This window comes from Xenopus tropicalis, chromosome 8 (assembly GCF_000004195.4).
Source record: "Xenopus tropicalis strain Nigerian chromosome 8, UCB_Xtro_10.0, whole genome shotgun sequence".
NCBI lineage: Eukaryota > Metazoa > Chordata > Amphibia > Anura > Pipidae > Xenopus > Xenopus tropicalis.
In genome coordinates this window covers 31,390,186-31,410,084 of record NC_030684.2, presented here as the reverse complement: position 1 = coordinate 31,410,084, position 19,899 = coordinate 31,390,186, and the positions used below count along the sequence as shown (strand labels likewise).

The 19,899-nt window shown below is 44.1% G+C and overlaps 1 long non-coding RNA gene across 6 annotated transcripts in view; it reads left to right on the top strand.

Moving 5' to 3' along the window:
* The window catches only part of LOC108645184, a 125,288-nt gene that overhangs the window by 66,534 nt on the left and 38,855 nt on the right, over positions 1-19,899 (top strand). The window lies entirely within an intron of this gene.

The window sequence follows — 19,899 nt, the reverse complement described above, 5'->3', positions numbered from 1 at the left end:
GGTGCTGTAAAATGTAAGTTTTGAGTTGTAAGATATAACTACCCATAAGTGCCCATTTTGGACGGATTTCTAAGGTAAATGTATATTTTGTCATTTTGCGCCACATAAAATACAGTAAATGTATTGATTTTGCAGTAGCTGTAGTGCCCTGCGGGACAACTTGTATGCACTATTGTGATGCTATAGGCCAGATACTTTGGCAATCCTATGCATATGGGCGTCAGCGGCCCATTTCTTGCTGGTATTATTTTTTCCATCTCCCCCTATGTTAGTGCCTAACACCTCTCCTCTTGCCTTTGGCCTCTTAAGCTCTCACCTTTCATTTTTGCAGGCCCATTTTTACCAGCCCCGTGTAGCTTGTGCCCAATTCGCAGCTATTCAGGAGAGCCCAGTACACACCACCAAAATCCCCAAACTGAAACCTGGAGGGAGCGAGTGTAAATACGCAGGGACATCAGCACAGCGTTACCCAATGAGATGTATCCCCCTGCCCAACGGCTGCACAACTCTGCTGATATAAAAGCTTTTTGTACCTTCCGATTTAGTTGGTGCTGCAATTCATACAGTTCTGCCTACGCCGCGCAACTCCTGTACAATGTCACAACACGCTACGCAGACAAAGCTGTACATGGCGGGGCAGTGCAATTGGACATTGTGCAGGAGGTTTGTGGCTGAGGCGCTACTGTATGAGGGTACAAAAAGCTTTGATGTTACCAGAATTACAGGCGCAGCCATTGGACAGGGGGATAATATTAAATGTGTAATGCTGTGATTTTATGCCCACATGAATTTAAATTCGCTCCCTCGTGGTTTCCGCTCCTGTGCCGAGGCCCCCAGACCCTGCTCCCGTGTTGTTTTGCTCTAGAACTTGCTGAGAACAGAAGATTTTATGACCCACGAAAGTTAACTTAAAGATGGACTAGTTTTTGTTCTGCTTTGAAGGTGAACTTACCCTTTACATTACATTGGGCTGTATTATTACTTAGCCACACCAATTGGTTCAGGTGCCGAGGGTCCGGCTGTCCTGGCCTGCGCCGATCCGTGCAGAGAAATGTTCTGCCCTTTAGTTCTGCCGCCAGATTTAACAGAAAGTTATTTTATTCCCCATATAGGCACCTGAGAGTCTTCCCTTAGCGCTTTTCCTGGCAGGCACGTATTCTGACCACTAACCACGCTGGGAAATAATTCATTTTGTTATTTCATTGATTTGCCCAATTGTCTTTCATTTTTGTGATTTTATTGCAGTTTTACACTTGCACTGTTGTTCGTTGCATTTCTTTTTGGTATTTGGTATTGGCACGTTCAGGAGACATGGGACTTTCCAAATCATTTGTATTTTTGTGCATATGGATTTCTCGCCTGCCAACCCAGCTTTTACACACAGAGCGCCCTGTCAGGGGGTGTATTATGTGCCGTAACCCCCCTAACACGGCAAAGCCATGCTAAAAACAGATCAGGAACACTAATACAGGGATAAAAAATGCAACAGAAAAACAAAAATTGTGCAAATCAGTGAAACAACAAAATAAGTCACATGACAGCGTAATTAGTATGAGTCAGAATATTTGAATATCTAAATTGTGTGCTGTATGTGTGTGTAAATGTATGTAAGTGTGTGTAAGTGTCCTGTCCTGAAGCGTGCCTGGTCCTCTGTGCTACAGTCCTAGTCCTCCATGTGCAGGAAGTCAGTGGGCCGGCGCTGGGGGGAAGAAGGAAGCGGAACCAAGCAGCAGACGCGATGCGATCGTGCGACGGTCACGTCACAGAGCCGACATGACAGCCCGCCTGGCTCGTTGCCCAGGGAGCTGTCATCGGTAGAAACCCTCTGCAGCGCCTCTCCAGAGAGAATCTTTATCTGCCAAACAACAGTAAAAGGGTTAAATGTTTTTTGAGTGAGAAAAAATAAGTTGCACAACAAAAAAGTTGTGCTGTAGGAAAAAAAGGTGCCCGCGTAAAAATACATCACGTCTGCATGTCAAGAATTACCGGTTTGCTAATTTTGGGTGAAACAGGACATATTCGCTCATCACTAGTTGGCACCTCATTTATACTACTAAAAGGATTCTGACTTGATAGGTATGGGGTACTTTATTTCTGAATTACACTTTTTACATTGCAAATAATTCACTCTACCATTTAAATTTTTATTCTTGGACCAACTAATGTATATATTTTTTAGTTGTAATATTGGTGTGTAGGCACCAATAGGCAAAAGGGCCCAAGTCTCATAAGAGCTAAAGGGGTTTCTCCTGCTTGGGTGCTATTCTCCTGCCTACCACAAGGTGGGGCTACTCAGAACATTTGGCAAAAAAAGATTTCTGAGCCCTTTCTGAACTCTATCATGCTGAGATCTTCAGGTACAACATAAGGCAGCCTACAGGAGACCTGCTTTTTGGAAGGGTAAGGGGTCTGGGGTTTCAGAGATCAGTGTATTTAATGGGTTTGAAGCTATGGCTCTCACTGCTTCTCACTGTGTGTATAATTAGTGTAGTTTGTGTGGTGTTAACAAAGTGTTCATTTCCCATTTCCCAATCTTCCAGACATTTCTGGAGTTAATGGACTGCTTATTCCCCATTTTCCAAGGATCATACCGGCATGTGAGAAGTTAATGGACTATTTATTTCCCATTTTCCAACAACATTTTGGCATGTGCAGAGTTAGTGGAATTCTTATTGTCCATTTTCTGAGGATCTTTCCAGCATGTGTGGAGTTAATGGAGCGGTACATCAGGGTAGGGGCCCATTTCTGGCCAGACTATACAGGTGGGGGCACATACCATGAGCAGGAGAGAAGGAGGATCAGAGAGGAGCTGCAGGGGGTGAGTATGGAGAGAAATCCCTCTATATTAACCCTTAGCAGTGTGTTTGCTCCCTGCTGTCTCTCTTCAGCCCCCTCTGCCTCTGCCCCCTACCAACTCCCTGGTAAGGATGATGGCACACTAGGAGATTAGTCGCCGCAGTAAATCTGCGCTACCGCCGGCGACTGCTCTCCTGAAAATGCTTTCCCATTGGCAATAATGTAAATCACTGGGGGAAACGTACGCGCTGCTTCCGGTTTCTCAAGTCGCCCAAAGATTCCCCGCGAGGCAACTTAGGAAAGCGGAAGCGCATTGTAGGTTTCCCCACCGGCGATTTCCATTATTGCCTGTGAGAAGGGAACTAGGGACGTTTCTTCGCCCGCGGTATCTCAGTTTATCGTGGGTAAGAAAACCGCCTGTGTGCCGGTGCCCTAACCCATTAATAGTTTATCATTTCCTGCTACACATTTACAAAGCCTCTTTTGCCTCTGCCCCCAGACATGGCACTATTAACCCCTTGATAAGATTAGAGCTCACTGACCCATCTGTGCTTCAGCAGCTCCGTATTCTCATTATCCTTAGTCGCTATTGCTGAACAGTTAGCATAGTTACAGCACAGCAGAGTGAGGGACTGTTCGGCTATAGAGAATAAGAATAATTATAATACGGAGCTGCTGAAGGGGCTTTAGCCATGCTGTTGCATTGTGGCCTTTGGAGCAAAGCAATATTCTACTTCCTTCCAATCATTACAGTACAGTAGATACTTATATAGTAGGTTGGTTGCCCTCATATCTGTATCTATGTCTCCCTGTATGTTTTTTAGCCCCATTAGGAATATATTAACCAATTAAGTCCTGCCGCAGAACCCACTCAACTCTTTGCACAGATTTTAACCTATTCATTTTTCAACTAACGCCCTCTGTCAGCAACACCACTGAGTTTTACCTCACCCTACCTTTACCTTACCTACCCATTTTTATCAGCCCCCCAGCAGTGTTAATTTCTCCGTTACACAATTGGTCAGTCACCTTTAGCAGAATGAGGCATAGGAGCCCCCCCCCCCCCCACTGAGTATTTTTAAATCTTTTCTTTTAAACTTCCCCTTACAGGGGTACAGGAAGTGGTAAAGCAATGTGGGGATAGTGAGTATAGTAAAGCAAGATGGTATCAGGGGTACAGAGTGTAACTGTGGGATAGTGAGTATAGTAAAGCAAGATGGTATCAGGGGTACAGAGTATAACTGTGGGATAGTGAGTATAGTAAGGCAAGATGGTATCAGGGGTACAGAGTGTAACTGTGGGATAGTGAGTATAGTAAAGCAAGATGGTATCAGGGGTACAGAGTATAACTGTGGGATAGTGAGTATAGTAAGGCAAGATGGTATCAGGGGTACAGAGTGTAACTGTGGGATAGTGAGTATAGTAAGGCAAGATGGTATCAGGGGTACAGAGTGTAAGTGTGGGATAGTGAGTATAGTAAGGCAAGATGGTATCAGGGGTACAGAGTATAACTGTGGGATAGTGAGTATAGTAAGGCAAGATGGTATCAGGGGTACAGAGTGTAACTGTGGGATAGTGAGTATAGTTGTAATCCTAAGCACATTAGGCATTAAACTGTTCGGGGCCCCGTGGCGCTGCCATTCATTTTTAAGGAGAAATGATGTAAAATGTAAGCTGTAACGTGATGTTTAGGTGCTGCATCAAAACGCTAATTTACGAAGAGTTTTGCAACTTAGTAGTTTGGAGTAGAGAGACATGGTTACCCCGTTCAGATTCACCCTAACGTGTAGTGTCCAAAAATACATGGCTTTCTTGGGTAAACTTGGGGATATTTTTGTAACTTTACTCTACATAAAATGCAGTAAGTGCATTGATTTTGCAGTAGCTAAAGTGACCTATGGGATAGATTGTATGCGCTATTGTGATGGAGTCTCTGTAGGCCGGACCCTTATGTAATGCTGTACATACCGGCACCAAACTGCCCAGTAGCGCCCTGGCATTCATATTTAGGGGATTCACACTGATAAAAGTAATAGTGACACGTTCCTATCAGCTATAAGTATTGGCTCCTGGTTCCAGTGGTACCGTACCCTGTAGGGGCACAGCACTTCCCTTTAGCCCGGCACGTTAGCGGGACTTGCACCTCAGTTTGAGCGCATACCTGCTTTCTCCAGATGGTGGCGCCATTGGGCCGCAGTTGTGTCTCCGGCTCATGTGGAATTGTAAGGGGGTAAAAATGCTGTGTTTGAGCTAAAATACAATATGGTTACTTAAAATGGCCTAAAATGGCACTTTGTATGCCACACTTCCGCTTATAAATGACCCCTGCGGCATTCTTGGTTTCGCTTGTAGATTTGTTCCACTGTTATTAAGGGGGAAGTTGACCTTTAAATTAGCATTAAGTGTGATGTACACAGGGATATTCCAAAACAGTTTGCAGTTAGTCTTTATTTTCTAGCTTTCCTATTTAGCTTTTTGTTCAGCTGAGCGTCTTGGAGTTTCAACAGATAGCTAGGTCCAGTTTTCCCTAGCAACCCAATTTTGGTTTGAAAGAGAGAAAGGAAAATGAATAGGAGAGAAATATTAGTAGTACAGTCAAACCCTGACTTCAGCTCCTGCACAGGGTACAATGGCGCTACCCAAACAAAGCTGTACATGGGGTGGGTACGCAGGTTGGTAACATCTTGCCCTACTGACGCCATCTTGTTCTGCTGAACCTATGTTACCTTCCGCTGCTGCTGAATGGTCCTGCAGCTCCAGTGGCTTTGGTGCTACAACTCCCAGTACCCTGCATCCACCTTAAGGCAATGTTTTATATACATAGTACATAGTATTAATTGGAAGGAGCACACACAGAGCAGGTGAATGCTGCTTGCTTAGACTTTATTTTAGTGTTGCCAGGATGCTTGAAAAAGGTGCAGGTCTCCCCAAAACACGCCCCAAACTACAATAAAGTATAAGTAGAATGAAGCTGCTACTTGTGTGCTCCATCTATGCTCGGCCCAGGGCACGGGCACTTGTTTGTCTGCTTGTACTGCCGTATATAAACTGCTCTGCCCGGCTAGTAATGGGAATCCCATAGGTAGCAGCACCGGCGATTTTGTCTGAATATGAGCAGCATTGGGGTTTAATATCGTTTCCATTGCTGCAAATATCTGGCAGCGGTGCTGATTCCTGGCACGCTATTGGCAAGCAGAGAGCGGATCCCACTCTGTGCTGTTACCCTTCTGTACATTACTGGGGGCTATTCTTCATAACTAAATGATGGGAATAATAGCATGTAACAAACTGGGATACACACGCGGGGCAGAGTATTAACCCTTTCTCCTCTGTAGCTTTACTTCTAGCAGTAATTGTGTTACTCTTCTGTAAAACTGAGTTAGTAAGGTAACAGAATTGTGTGTCAGTTTGGGGTAGAGATGGGACAGGGGGGCAACGCTGGCACATTAAAGTGAAAGAGTTGGGTTTGGGTTGTATCGCTGTTCATTGAAGCTATTGCTAGGCGGGGCTGATTCTCAGCCGGTGTATAATAAACGCAGGCCAAATATCAGCCAATCCGCTGGCATGGGCCTGGGTGCCACACACAGCGGGTAATAAGTCCCATCTGGCAGTAGCTTAAAGCTTTAGGGGGTAAAGGGAAATGTTAATGTTACCCCATGCTGGTGTTTGTATCCAGCAATGCTAGGAAGGTCTTTATTCTGCTCTTGTATACGGCGCGGTGCCACAGGGGTTCTGCCCGCTGCTGCTTCCCGGTGCCTCATTCAGTTGCACCTGGTTCAGATGGCACCGGCAGGACTAGGGGTCCATATATTTTGAAAAGGGAATGGATTTGATACATACAAAAGAGTTACCTGTTTTTCGGAAATCAGAAGGATTTCCCTTCCCCTCAGTATGGGGGTTCCATAACATGGGTGGGTTCTGTGCTTTACTGCTCACCTGGCAATATTATGTGTATCCAGGGAATATGGCTGCATAGTAACCCTACAGGAGCAGGTTTTTTACCCACAGGCACCTTCACATCTGCCCAATGAATTTTGTGTTGTGCATTTTACCCTTCAGTGATTTGGTCTCAGGGCTGGATGCCATGATGGGGAATGATGGGAGGATGCCAAGAATGCCCATTATAAACAGAAGCTCAGCCCGTTAGCCCGGTGTGAGAATGCTTGGTGGAGCAGCCATACCCGCAGGAGGACTGGTGTGTGTCACTCACAGGTACTGAAGTGCTGGGGGGTGTAAGGAATCAGACTGACACATACAGTGGAAAGCAGGGTTTCTTATAAAGCAGCAACATGTGTACATTTCTCTTTCTTTCTTCTTTAACTTTTCAGTGCCTCTACTTTGCTGATTTGTTCCATTCTCACAGTCTCTCCCCCTCTATGTGTTTCCCCTTCCAAATGAGCCCAATACCCAGAATAAAGACACACACACGGCTTGATGGTTCATCTGTGAAAATCACAGTTTTATTAATAATACAAATAATAAATTGTGTTTTTCATTGATTCTGAGGAAGGCAAAAAAACCTCTGAGAAGCTTTGAGCCAATCTGCTTCATTAGAGGGAAAAATTCCTTCCTGACTCCTTAACGGCAATCGGATTTGCTCCCAGAATCAATGCCTTCACCCTGCTTGCCATAATCAAGGGAAGCAGGGTGAGGGAAACAAGGGAATATGGTAGCATACACACCATTCCATTGGGCCCCAGGCAGCCTGCAGACCCCGGCTCCTGCAGTCTGAGGGGTGGATGGAAAGGGAATGCAGTTTTTACCAAGCACCTTAAGGTGCTCTTGTGTATGAACCATATTTTAGATGAAAGGGGGAGCACCGCTGGTGGAATTACGGTGGATGGGAGTGCAGGCACCGCTGGTGGAATTACGGTGGATGGGAGTGCAGGCACCGCTGGTGGAATTGCGGTTGATAGGAGAGAAGGTGGATCTGGGCAGATCTTACCTTTTGCCTTTTAGTTCCGAGGGCCACCTGCAAAAATCAAACAAAAGAACTTATTTATACCTTAGCAAGCGATATCCCTGGAGAAACCCTATTACACTTAGGGGCACATTAATATCAAATCGGGCGCTGAAGCAAAATTAAAACACTGAACAAGTGAGTATTTTTCCCCACAACGTTGGCATCTTACATGGGCTTCACACATTGCACAAAATCTGAGAATTGCAATTGATTTCAATCCATCAGCCCCTTTCCATTACAAAATAGCCATCATTTAGGGAATATTTCCATTTCAGCAAACAGCATAGAAAGAAGAAAGGGAAAGAAGGATGGATTCTATACTGCACCTTAATATCTCTCGCTGTTCCGCGTCAGGATGACCTTGTTGATAGCCTCTAGGTCTTTGTAGAGGTCCTTTAGGTGGGCTTTGATGTACCTGTAGTCCCCTCGGAAGTCGGCCTTCAGGCGAAATTGCCACCACTTTGTGATCTTCACACAATCCCTGGCCATCCACAGATCATAGAGTGCCATCCTGATGTCTCCTCTTATCTGTTCCCTAATGCACTCCAAATAGGGACCCGCCCGTGGATCTTCAAAATCCCTGATCTCGAAGATGTCCCGATCAGGGGGGATCCACCATGAGATCTACAGAAATGCAGGAAACAAGAAGACATTAAGGTCTCCAGCAGGTTTTCTTTAATCCTCAGTAATAATAATTAGAATTTCTTAGCCCACATACCACAGCAATGTGTATTTATTAGCACTAGGGGCACTTACCTTCCCATAGCGGTACTCGTAGTACTGCCGGCTGCTGGCACTCATGCCCATCTCTGCTGCCTCTGTCATATAAAATAGAGATTTGGGAAGGTTAGAGTTAATCTAAAGATGTCAAATTAAAAGACCCCAAATAAACACAGTAAAGATCAGAGTTAGGGGTAGAACTCCATGGATGTGCCTCTTGTTTAACCTCATCTACTATGTAATACATATTGCAGAGGGAAAAATGCTGGTTCCTTACCAGGTGAACCACAATGGGTCCGGCAGGTTCTTCTTGTTCTTCTGCTGTGGAGAAAAGGTGTAGTCTTTAAAAAGACTTTTGTGTGTCTTCTTCTGTATCTTCTTCTATATCGCAAGGATGGTAGGAGTCGCTGCAAATCTCTCAAATCGCTCTATTTCTCAAGTCTCTCAAATCGCTCTATTTCAGGAGAGAGAAGAGACTGTGAGCTCTTGTGATCCTCTCTGCCATTTATAGCAGTATATACTAGGGTTCCCTTTCTGTATCCCTCCCAGTTGTACTGCGCTACTGAATATGTTTGCTGCTCTATAAATAACCAGTAGCACCAATTATTAGAAGCTTTAATAGAATGAAGAATTTGATTGGGAGAGATACAAAAGTTTGGTGCAAAGAAGGGCTCCGGACAGCGCTGCCAACCAAGCGTGGGTCCTGGTGTCACAGTGCTTTTAGGGGGCTGTACAGGCTGATGGGAAAAGATCAACCCCATTCATTTCTGTGCCAATTGCTTTGCTTTGCAAGGAAAAATGTATTGAAATGTATTCAGTTAAATGTTAAGGTTGCTACATGAGAGCAGGGCAGATACCCGGGGCAAAGGGGCAGAACTCTAAGGAGCCTGTCAATACTGGGAGGAAAAATGTATGTATTGTATGGCCTCCAAATGTTTATGGGGTCCCCAGTCAAAAAAAAATATATAAATTTGCTGCAAAACTGCCAAACCCTAGGTCTGTGTCTCCCAACCAGCGCTAAGATTAATGTCATCTCTAAAATTCTCCAAATTCACTAAAATCTGTGAGAGGAGCAACATCCGCTAGTCTAGGGGGGCATCACCCAACTATTTCCCATCTTTTTTTAGCTAAAATAAGGGTTATTTGGCAAAAAATCTCTCAGAGGGGATTCAGACTTACCTCTCGCCACAAAGTCAACCAACGGACAAAACCAACTGTCACATTGCTGTGTGTGAAGTCATCTCTGGTCACATGTCATGAAATGTTTGTTTGTCATAACATTTACAGACAACTTTAAATCCATTGGGTTTTTGTAACACTACAAAAGAGTTTCTGAGTGGGGCTTCCCTTTAATGTTACTGCTAAATACATGGTGATAGCGAGTGGCAGAATAAATATATAAAGAGACAACAAATAGAGCATCTGATGAAATCCATATTTCTTTGTGACAAGGCACCTAATAAAGACAATATTGATATTAGACAGGAACGTTAGAGATAAGCTGTTTGCCTCTCCTGCCTATAGCCCATTGCATTCAGATTTGGCTACATTTTGATAGCTATTGCTATGCAACTTGTAGATATATAATATATATTATTGCACTCACGGTACATGTATTATTCATTTAACGGCCCTTTTCTCTTAATATGTTATTACTAACTTGTGTGTTATCTGAAAAAAGTTGCGAAGATTGTGAATCATTGCTGGTGGCAGAAATATATGAAACAATGTATAAATACTAAATGACTGATATGATGATGTGTTGTATTTATAATAAAACTATCCAACGCATTGAAACAATATATTTATTTAAACCAGACTGGCCGTACAGGACAGGTTAGCCTATATGGCTTCTGTATAAAGTTGTGGGGGGCTTTTGTCTGTTTCCATATGTAAAGAGTCCATTTTATGGAATTTAGGAGCTTTCCATTGATATCTGGGGGTATAGTTATGTTCCATAGTAGTGAGGAGATAGTATATGGCTGTACATTATCGTTTTCTACGGTCACCCACTTCCCACAGTGTACCCTGTCCGACCATGCTGCAGCTTGTCGTAAATGGGATGCCAGATAATATTTGTGTATGTCAGGGGCTCCTAGACCCCCATGCGGGATGGGGTTGCTTAGGATTTTGTGGGAGATTCTGTGTTTCTTAGAGCCCCAAATAAATGTTGTTGTTCTCTTTTTTATCATTTTGAGTGTGGGGAGAGGAACTTGCACCGGTAGTGTCTCAAAGTAGTAAAGAAGCCTCGGTAGGGTGACCATCTTCACTGTAGCGATTCTTCCTAGCCATGATAATGTATAGGGGTCCCATGTATTAAGATCTTTAAGTGTCTTGGTTATTAGGGGAGCATAGTTTTCCTTATATAGAGAAGCATAGTTGGGTGTGAGGTGTATTCCCAGATATCTTATATGGTCTTTTTTCCATTTATAGTTGAAATTAAGTTTAAGTACCTTGCACAGATTTTAACCTATTCATTTTTCAACTAACGCCCTCTGTCAGCAACACCACTGAGTTTTACCTCACCCTACCTTTACCTTACCTACCCATTTTTATCAGCCCCCAGCAGTGTTAATTTCTCCGTTACACAATTGGTCAGTCACCTTTAGCAGAATGAGGTATAGGAGCCCCCCCCCCACTGAATATTTTTAAATCTTTTCTTTTAAACGTCCCCTTACAGGGGTACAGAGTATAACTGTGGGATAGTGAGTATAGTAAGGCAAGATGGTATCAGGGGTACAGAGTGTAACTGTGGGATAGTGAGTATAGTAAGGCAAGATGGTATCAGGGGTACAGAGTGTAACTGTGGGATAGTGAGTATAGTAAGGCAAGATGGTATCAGGGGTACAGAGTGTAACTGTGGGATAGTGAGTATAGTAAGGCAAGATGGTATCGGGTACAGAGTGTAACTGTGGGATAGTGAGTATAGTAAGCAAGATGTATCAGGGTACAGAGTGTAACTGTGGATAGTGAGTATAGTAAGGCAAGATGGTATCAGGGTACAGAGTGTAACTGGGATAGTGAGTATAGTATAGGCAAGATGGTATCAGGGTACAAGTTAATGTGGGATAGTATAGTAGCAAGATGGTATCAGGGGCACAGAGTGTAACTGTGGGATAGTGAGTATAGTTGTAATCCTAAGCACATTAGGCATTAAACTGTTCGGGGGCCCCGTGGCGCTGCCATTCATTTTTAAGGAGAAATGGTATAAAATGTAAGCTGTAACGTGATGTTTAGGTGCTGCTTCAAAACGCTAATTTATAGAAAGTTTTGCAACTTAGTAGTTTGGAGTAGAGAGACATGGTTACCCCGTTCAGATTCACCCTAACGTGTAGTGTCCAAAAATACATGGCTTTCTTGGGTAAACTTGGGGATTTTTTTGTAACTTTACTCTACATAAAATTCAGTAAGTGCATTGATTTTGCAGTAGCTAAAGTGACCTATGGGATAAATTGTATGCGCTATTGTGATGGAGTCTCTGTAGGCCGGACCCTTATGTAATGCTGTACATACCGGCACCAAACTGCCCAGTAGCGCCCTGGCATTCATATTTAGGGGATTCACACTGATAAAAGTAATAGTGACACGTTCCTATCAGCTATAAGTATTGGCTCCTGGTTCCAGTGGTACCGTACCCTGTAGGGGCACAGCACTTCCCTTTAGCCCGGCACGTTAGCGGGACTTGCACCTCAGTTTGAGCGCATACCTGCTTTCTCCAGATGGTGGCGCCATTGGGCCGCAGTTGTGTCTCCGGCTCATGTGGAATTGTAGGGGGGTAAAAATGCTGTGTTTGAGCTAAAATACAACATGGTTACGTTAAATGGCCTAAAATGGCACTTTGTATGCCGCACTTCCGCTTATAAATGACCCCTGCGGCATTCTTGGTTTCGCTTGTAGATTTGTTCCACTGTTATTAAGGGGGAAGTTGACCTTTAAATGATTGAATATCAGTGCCTGTATGCGCCTAATAGGATATTGTGGTACAATTGACACACAGACACACACTGTATATCCTGCTGGAGCTTGCACAGTAATATACACCATGCGCTTGATGGAACCTACATGCACAGAATATTCCCTGGCAGGACGTATATGCACAGAATATTCCCTGGCAGGACGTACATGCACAGAATATTCCCTGGCAGGACGTACATGCACAGAATATTCCCGGGCAGGATACATGCACAGAATATTCCCGGGCAGGACGTACATGAACAGAATATTCCCGCGCAGGACGTACATGACCAGAATATTCCCTGGCAGGACGTACATGCACAGAATATTCCCTGGCAGTACGTACATGCACAGAATATTCCCTGGCAGGACGTATATGCACAGAATATTCCCTGGCAGGACGTACATGCATAGAATATTCCCTGGCAGGATGTACATGCACAGAATATTCCCGCGCAGGATGTACATGTGCAGAATGTTCCCTGGAAGGACGTACATGTGCAGAATGTTCCCTGGAAGGACGTACATGCACAGAATATTCCCTGGAAGGATGTACATGCGCAGAATATTCCCTGGAAGGACGTTCATGCACAGAATATTCCCTGGCAGGACGTACATGCATAGAATATTCCCTGGCAGGATGTACATGCACAGAATATTCCCGCGCAGGATGTACATGTGCAGAATGTTCCCTGGAAGGATGTACATGCGCAGAATATTCCCGCGCAGGATGTACATGTGCAGAATGTTCCCTGGAAGGATGTACATGCACAGAATATTCTCGCGCAGGACGTACATGCACAGAATATTCCCTGGCAGGTTGTACATGCACAGATAGAATGTGTGCGCTGCTGACATGGATACTCCAAAGGGGCACACTTTGCTAACCCGTGGGTTACACTCCCCTCACATTTACTACTTATAGTCGGTTCAGTGTGGCGCTTGCTACTCCTGACGAAGCTGCGTGGGCAGCGATATGTATGGAGTGAGCGGCACCTTCCCCCAGTTATGTTACACCTGCCTCTGAGCTATTGTACTGAGATAAGTGTGCCCCCACTTACTGTGGCACTGGGTATTTTTCATGTTTTGTTTGATTCAGTTATAGGGAGGTTTATAAGATGAGTGGTGGGGGCATGTGGCTTTTATTTATTTGATTATTGCAATATTGCAACCGTGTGTAACGGCATGTTCATAGCTGTGATCTTGATTGAGGGTGCGTATATATGCCCTGATATTTACTTGGTTTGGGGGAGGGATCAGGTGTATTTCTTGTTTTTAATGCAGTCTGTTCCATATATCCTGTGGATGATATTAATAAAGATTGCCTTTTATTGGAAATATATTTGTGTTGGTGCAAAGCTTTTGAGTCTTTTGTGTGTTTTGTATTTAACCCTTGCCCATATTCACACCATGATTGACATATAAGAATATCTTGTATAAACAAGCGATGATGGGGTTCTGAACAGTAGTGAGTACGCAGGTATCTATGGCAGTCTGTCCTGCCCCCAGTTATGAGAGAGATGTAGTTTTTTCGTTGGCTCCAACTATCTTACTGCACATACTCCTAAGGTGCATGGTTCTCAGTCCTGCAGGAACTGTACAGCATGTAACGATATGATGAGATGTAAGGATTTTAGGAACCCTGATACTGGGAGATTGTATAAGATTTGGTCCCTTATTACATGTGTAACTAAGGGTGTTATCTGTGCCCTGCAGTGTTCCTGTGGGGCAAGTTACATGGGTTAGACATTAAGAAGTCTGGGCACAAGATTACTGGCGCACTGGGGGGACATATCTAGGGGGAACCCAAGGGCTTTGTGGCAAGACATGTTCAAATGTGTAATAAAGGTGACTTTACACAATTAATATGTTGGAGTATCCAGAAGTTTGATTGGATTATTTTTTGTTGCACCAGGAAGTGATGATCAGCGGTGCCTCGCTTTCAGTCTCATATCAGCTGATGCAGATTATCTTGTGATGTTATACTGAAGTGCATTGATAAAGCTTCTCATTGACAGCGAAACGTGCTGTTTTATACCTATTAAAATGTTGGTGCACGTACTCATCTTCCCATAAGATCCACCACTAGGCATATACGATTGTTACGATTCTTGCCCACAGTGAGTAAGTCACTCTTGGATTTGAATTAATACTCAAATCAGGTCTGGTCCCGAAGTTCCCCCTGGGCCTGGCTTGAACTATTCAGATCCACTCAGGATCACTATAGATTCCCAATAACGAGACATTTTGGTGAGACGATTCCTTTTGGGACCAGTGTTGTGAGAAGGCTGATAACTCCTGATAGTTAACGGTCACTTTTACATTAACTTTTAGTATCTTATAGAATGTCCTATTTCAAGCAACTTTGCCCTTGGTCTTCATTAATTATTTTTTATATTTTTCACACTATTTGCCTTCCACTTCTACATCTTTCCAGCTTTCAAATGGGGGTCACTGACCCCGACAGCCAAATACTATTGCTCTGTGTGTTAACAAATATATTAATATGGTTATTTTTTATTATTTTACTATTCAACCTCTCTCCTATTTATATTTCAGTCTTTCATTTGACCCACTGCATAGTTGCTAAGGTAAACAGGACCCTAGCAACCAGATAGCTACTGAAATTCCAAACTAGAGAGCTATTGAAGAAAAGGTTAAACAACTGAAGAACCATAAAAAATGAACACCAATTGCAAATTGCCTCAGAGTATCAATGTCTACATCAGAATAAAAGTTAATTCAAAGTTGAACTACCCCTTTAAGTGCTTACATTACTGAGGGAAAAGAACTGAGCCCGGTTGTTAAATATCCCTGAAATTGGTCCTGTTGTGATTGGGAAACTAAGTATCACCCTGCTCTGCCCATAAAATAAGGAGATGGAATGATTATATAGAGTCTGTACAGGTTAGCCCTCGCTGAGTGGGATTGGCGCTGCTCACTATATACTACAGTATTTATAAAAACCTTTTTGCCAATCCGGCTACAGTTTGGGGCACTGCTCTTATGAACTTGGTTTCTATATAAACTGCTGGGGGGTTAAATGGAGTGATGTTATTTTAATGAAATGTTATAATTTACAAATGATGTACTGTAATTAGTAGGCCGGCCAGCCACTTTGTTTAATGTTTTTTTCCACAAGATTCCACCTTTGACCCTTTTCCTGCCAAGGACCAATGTGATACATACTTGCCGGAAAAGGTTTTATCTGCCAAGCACATATTATAGTACATGTATAGGATGCGTTATACAGAATGCACGGGACCAAGGGTATTCCGGAGAAGGGGTCTTTCTGTAATTTGGATCTCCATACCTTCAGTCTACTAAAAAAATCCATAAAACATTAATTAAACCCAGTAGGATTGTTTTGCATCCAATAAGGGATCATTATATCTTGGTTGGGATCAATTACAAGGTACTGTTTTATTATTACAGAGTAAAAGGAAATCAGTTTTAAAATTGTGAATTATTTGATTAAAATGGAGTCTATGGGAGACAGGCTTTCCATAATTCAGGCTTTCTGGATAATGGGTTTCCGGATAAGGGATTCCATACCTGTACATGTATGCTTAGCAGTAAAGGGTTCTTTCTCAGCACTGTCGGCTTTTGCTGCTGCTGCTGAGAGTCCGGTGCCCCCCTAACCCCCTAACCCTCTAACCAAGGGGGCTGTCAGGTTGATCACCCGCAGTGTCTGCTGTTAATGCTTCCCTTTCTCGTCCCCCAGAGCCGGCCCAATAATATCTTGTCAGGGGACTCTGTTTGCAAAAGCTGAGTTTGCAGGTTAGAAAATTCATTCATTTGGGGTCCGTACATAACACATACGTAGGTAAATCTATGCATATTGCCCATCAAACTGTTCAGTAGACCTTTGGCATTCATATTTTGGGAGATTTGCCTTTGTAAAAACTTGTGCAAGATAAATGTGGCAAATTGTAACAAAGTGCTCCACGTACTCTGTTTGCTGCCCCCCCCCCCCCTGCTGTTAGTGAGCTGCAGACTTTTTGCGGTGAGGCGGTTTTCTGCAGCGTGCAAAATAGCGCAATGTCCTGGGTAAAGAAGCAAGGGTATATATTCTGTTGTGAGAATGATTTCCTTCTGCCCCTTTTTCATTTTTTTCCCTGGTGAAGACCCTTTACTGGGTTGAAACGCGTTGGGCTATATTTCTCATGATGTGATTTTGTATTTAATAAATTTTCTTTTGGCATTTACTTTTTCTGAGTGTGCAGATAATTTTTGCTCTTTTGATTATTTTTGGAGTTACTAAATGGGTTTTCTCCAATGTCTTTGCACCTCCATTATTTATTACAAGAGAAGGTGTGCGCTCTTACATTTTGCAATACTTTTGATGGGAGGACAGGAGCTCCGGTGTAGGGGAAAGTCCGGTAGAGCCAAGGAGGGATTGGATGGGGGAAGTTTGAACTTCTCCTCCAGCCTATCCAATCCCTGTGTGGCTTTTACTTTCCCCTACATAGTACGGAAAGCTGTGTAGAGTACAGGACATGCAGGCACCGGAGCTCCTGCTCCCCCTTCTGAGGTGTGCAGCTCACTGACAGCAGGGAGGCCCAGCTAATCCAGTAAGTGCAGGGCGCCCGGGCCCCCCTAACACCTAAACAGTCACCAGACCCGGGATTGCCCCCAACTGCACGGCGGCCCTGGGAGCAGGACTGGGTTGGCAGGGCCCGGGCAGGGCCCGGGTCCACCATGTGTTTCCGGGGTCCCGCTGATCCAGTCCAACACTGAACGCATGTAAGACATTGTGCAAGATAAATGAGGCAAATTCCAAAAACTGAATGTGCACCTTTCAAAAATACAGGTATAGGACCGGTTATCCAGAATGCTTGGGACCAAGGGTATTCCGGATAAGGGGTCTTTCCCTAATTTGGATCTCCATACCTTAAGTCTACTAAAACAATCAATAAAACACAAGGTGTATTTTGGGGTCTCTAAGTGCCGTGTATTTTGATGAACCTTTGCACATTGGAGATCAATCTGTTCAGTGGCCGAACATCGACTGGCAGTGTTAACGAAGCGCCACATATGCCTTCCCACTAGCGATTTACTTTATTGCTGGTGGGAAGGCATTCAGGGGAGATTTAACCAATTTTTCTTTATTTTTTTCACTTCTTTCTTCACAAACTGCTCTTAATTTCACCTTTTCCCATCAAGCCCAAACCGTAGTCATGCTTTCCAAACGTTTACATTCCTGTTTCTGTTTATTCACTTAACCCTACCCTTCTTTTGTGCTAGCTTTCTTTTTAGACCCCTGTCCTCCTTATTTGCCTCTTCATCTGAGATTCCCATTGACTTGCTAGCTGTTGGCCAGTACGCCATTGCACACTTCCAGGCTGAAGTCTCCCAATCATATGCCCCAGTGTATGCAGAGGATCTAAGTAACTGGCCAATTACTTTTTAGGGTGAACTAGATTTCTCCAGAGCCTGAATGTGCACAGAACTTTGACTTGTAGGTTAAACTAGACCAAGATGTGAGTGGAGCATCATGGAATTGTCCTGTTATTCTCGGCTTTGACACTGCTAGAGCTTTGATCATGTGGATTTTTTTTGTAACTTTTCCGTATTTCTTCATTTAATTTATTTTCACCATCTCTATTCCTGTGTATGTTACCCCTACCAAATAATTTAACCCCCAGCTCCCCAATATCCAGAATAAAGACACACACAGCAGCTTTGTGTTTAATCTGTGTAAGTCACAGCTTTATTGGTAATAAAAGTTGGGCTTTTTGGTCCTGAGGAAGGCAAAACCCTATCAGAAGCTAAGGGCCAATCTGCTTCATGAGGGAAAATTCCTTCCTGACTCCTTAACGGCAGTCGGATATGCTCCCAGGATCAATGCGCCATGATGAATCAGGGCAAGCAGGTTGAGAGAAAAAGAAAGCAATATGGCAGGATACACATGAGCACCATTAGCTGCTAGGTGAATGATGCATTCCCTTCCATTCCATTGGACCCCAGGCAGCCCGCAGACCCCGGCTTCTGCAGTCTGTGGGATGGAGTGGAAAGAAAAGCACCGTATACCAAGTAGCGTAAGGGTGCTTCTGTGTATAAAGCCACATTGTGGGTGAATGAAGAGGCACCACTGGTGGATCTGTGTTGAGAGGAAGGGAAACAGATGGGAATATGGCAGCCATTAAAACCACAGGTGAATGCTGCATTCCATTCCGACCCCAGGCAGCCTGCAAACCCCGGCTTTTGCAGTCTGAGGGATGGGGTGAAAACGAATGCAGGGTCCATTCAGTGGCATAAAGGTACTTGTGTGTATTTAGCCATATTCCTTTTTAAGTGACATGAGTGACAGAGCGACAGATGGAGAAATATTCAGTAGAAATACACATAAATAACCAGATGAAATATGGATCATGATGTGCTGCTCTGTGTCCTGAGGTTGGTGTCGGCCACTTCCCTGTACTGTCTCTGTCCCCGCTGCAGGGATATTCAGCTGTATCCCCTGATGATCCCTTCCCCAGTATGGTACTGCTTGCCCCTGCTGTCAGCTGTGACTCACGTGTGTGTGTGTAAATATGTAGAGGGGTGCATGTGTGGGTATGTCATAAGGGCATTTTTTGGTGGGGGGGGAGGAAAGACAGTCATGTCAGTGGGATGAAAGTGTTTGTCTTATTATCTAAATGTGTATCTGTGCCAGTGTGCTGATATGTGTGGGGTAGGTCAGAGGAAGAAAAAGTCAGAGAAGCCTGTCCTGTTCAGTTTGTAAGTCAGAAAATACTTATGCGTGGGATTTCTCCAGTCAGGAGGCTTTCAGCACAGGTTGCGCTCCAGTCCCCGACAGTCCCTTGGGGAGCTGGTTTCTGGAGAGACAGAGCAGCTTTCCCCGGCACAGCTCTTGGTTATACCTGACAGTCCCCATGCACTGACTATCAGACTGTGTACTGTGGGAAAGTTTCTCTCTCCCTCCAGAACCCAGCAGGGCAAGGGACTGATGAAGTGCAGCCTATGGAGCGAGACTTCTGACTGGAGGAGCCTCCTGAATAGAGGAGACGGGCATTAAAAGTGCAAGTTTCTGTAGTGATTATAGTGTGTTTGTGTGGAGTGAATGCGTGTGTGTGTGGACTGAATGTCTGTTTGTGTGGAGTGAATGATTTTGCAGTACTTACCTGCGCTCTTTTTTATGGTGCCATATATGATTGAAACAAGAGGCACTGGTGGAACTGTGGTGAGTGTAAGGGATGGCACTGCTGGTGGAGCTTAAGCGAAAGAAAAGGAACTGCTGGTGGAATGCAATGGGAGGCACTGCTGGTGAGGCAAACAGAGATATGGCAGCATACACATGGGTGCCATGAAACTACAAGTGAAAGCTGCATTCCCTTCCATTCCATTGGACCCCATGCAGCCTGCAGACCCCGGCTTCTGCAGTCTGAGGGATGGAGTGGAAAGGAATGCAGAGCCTACTGAGTAGCTCATGTTTATGATGCCATATCTTGTTGAAAGAGAAG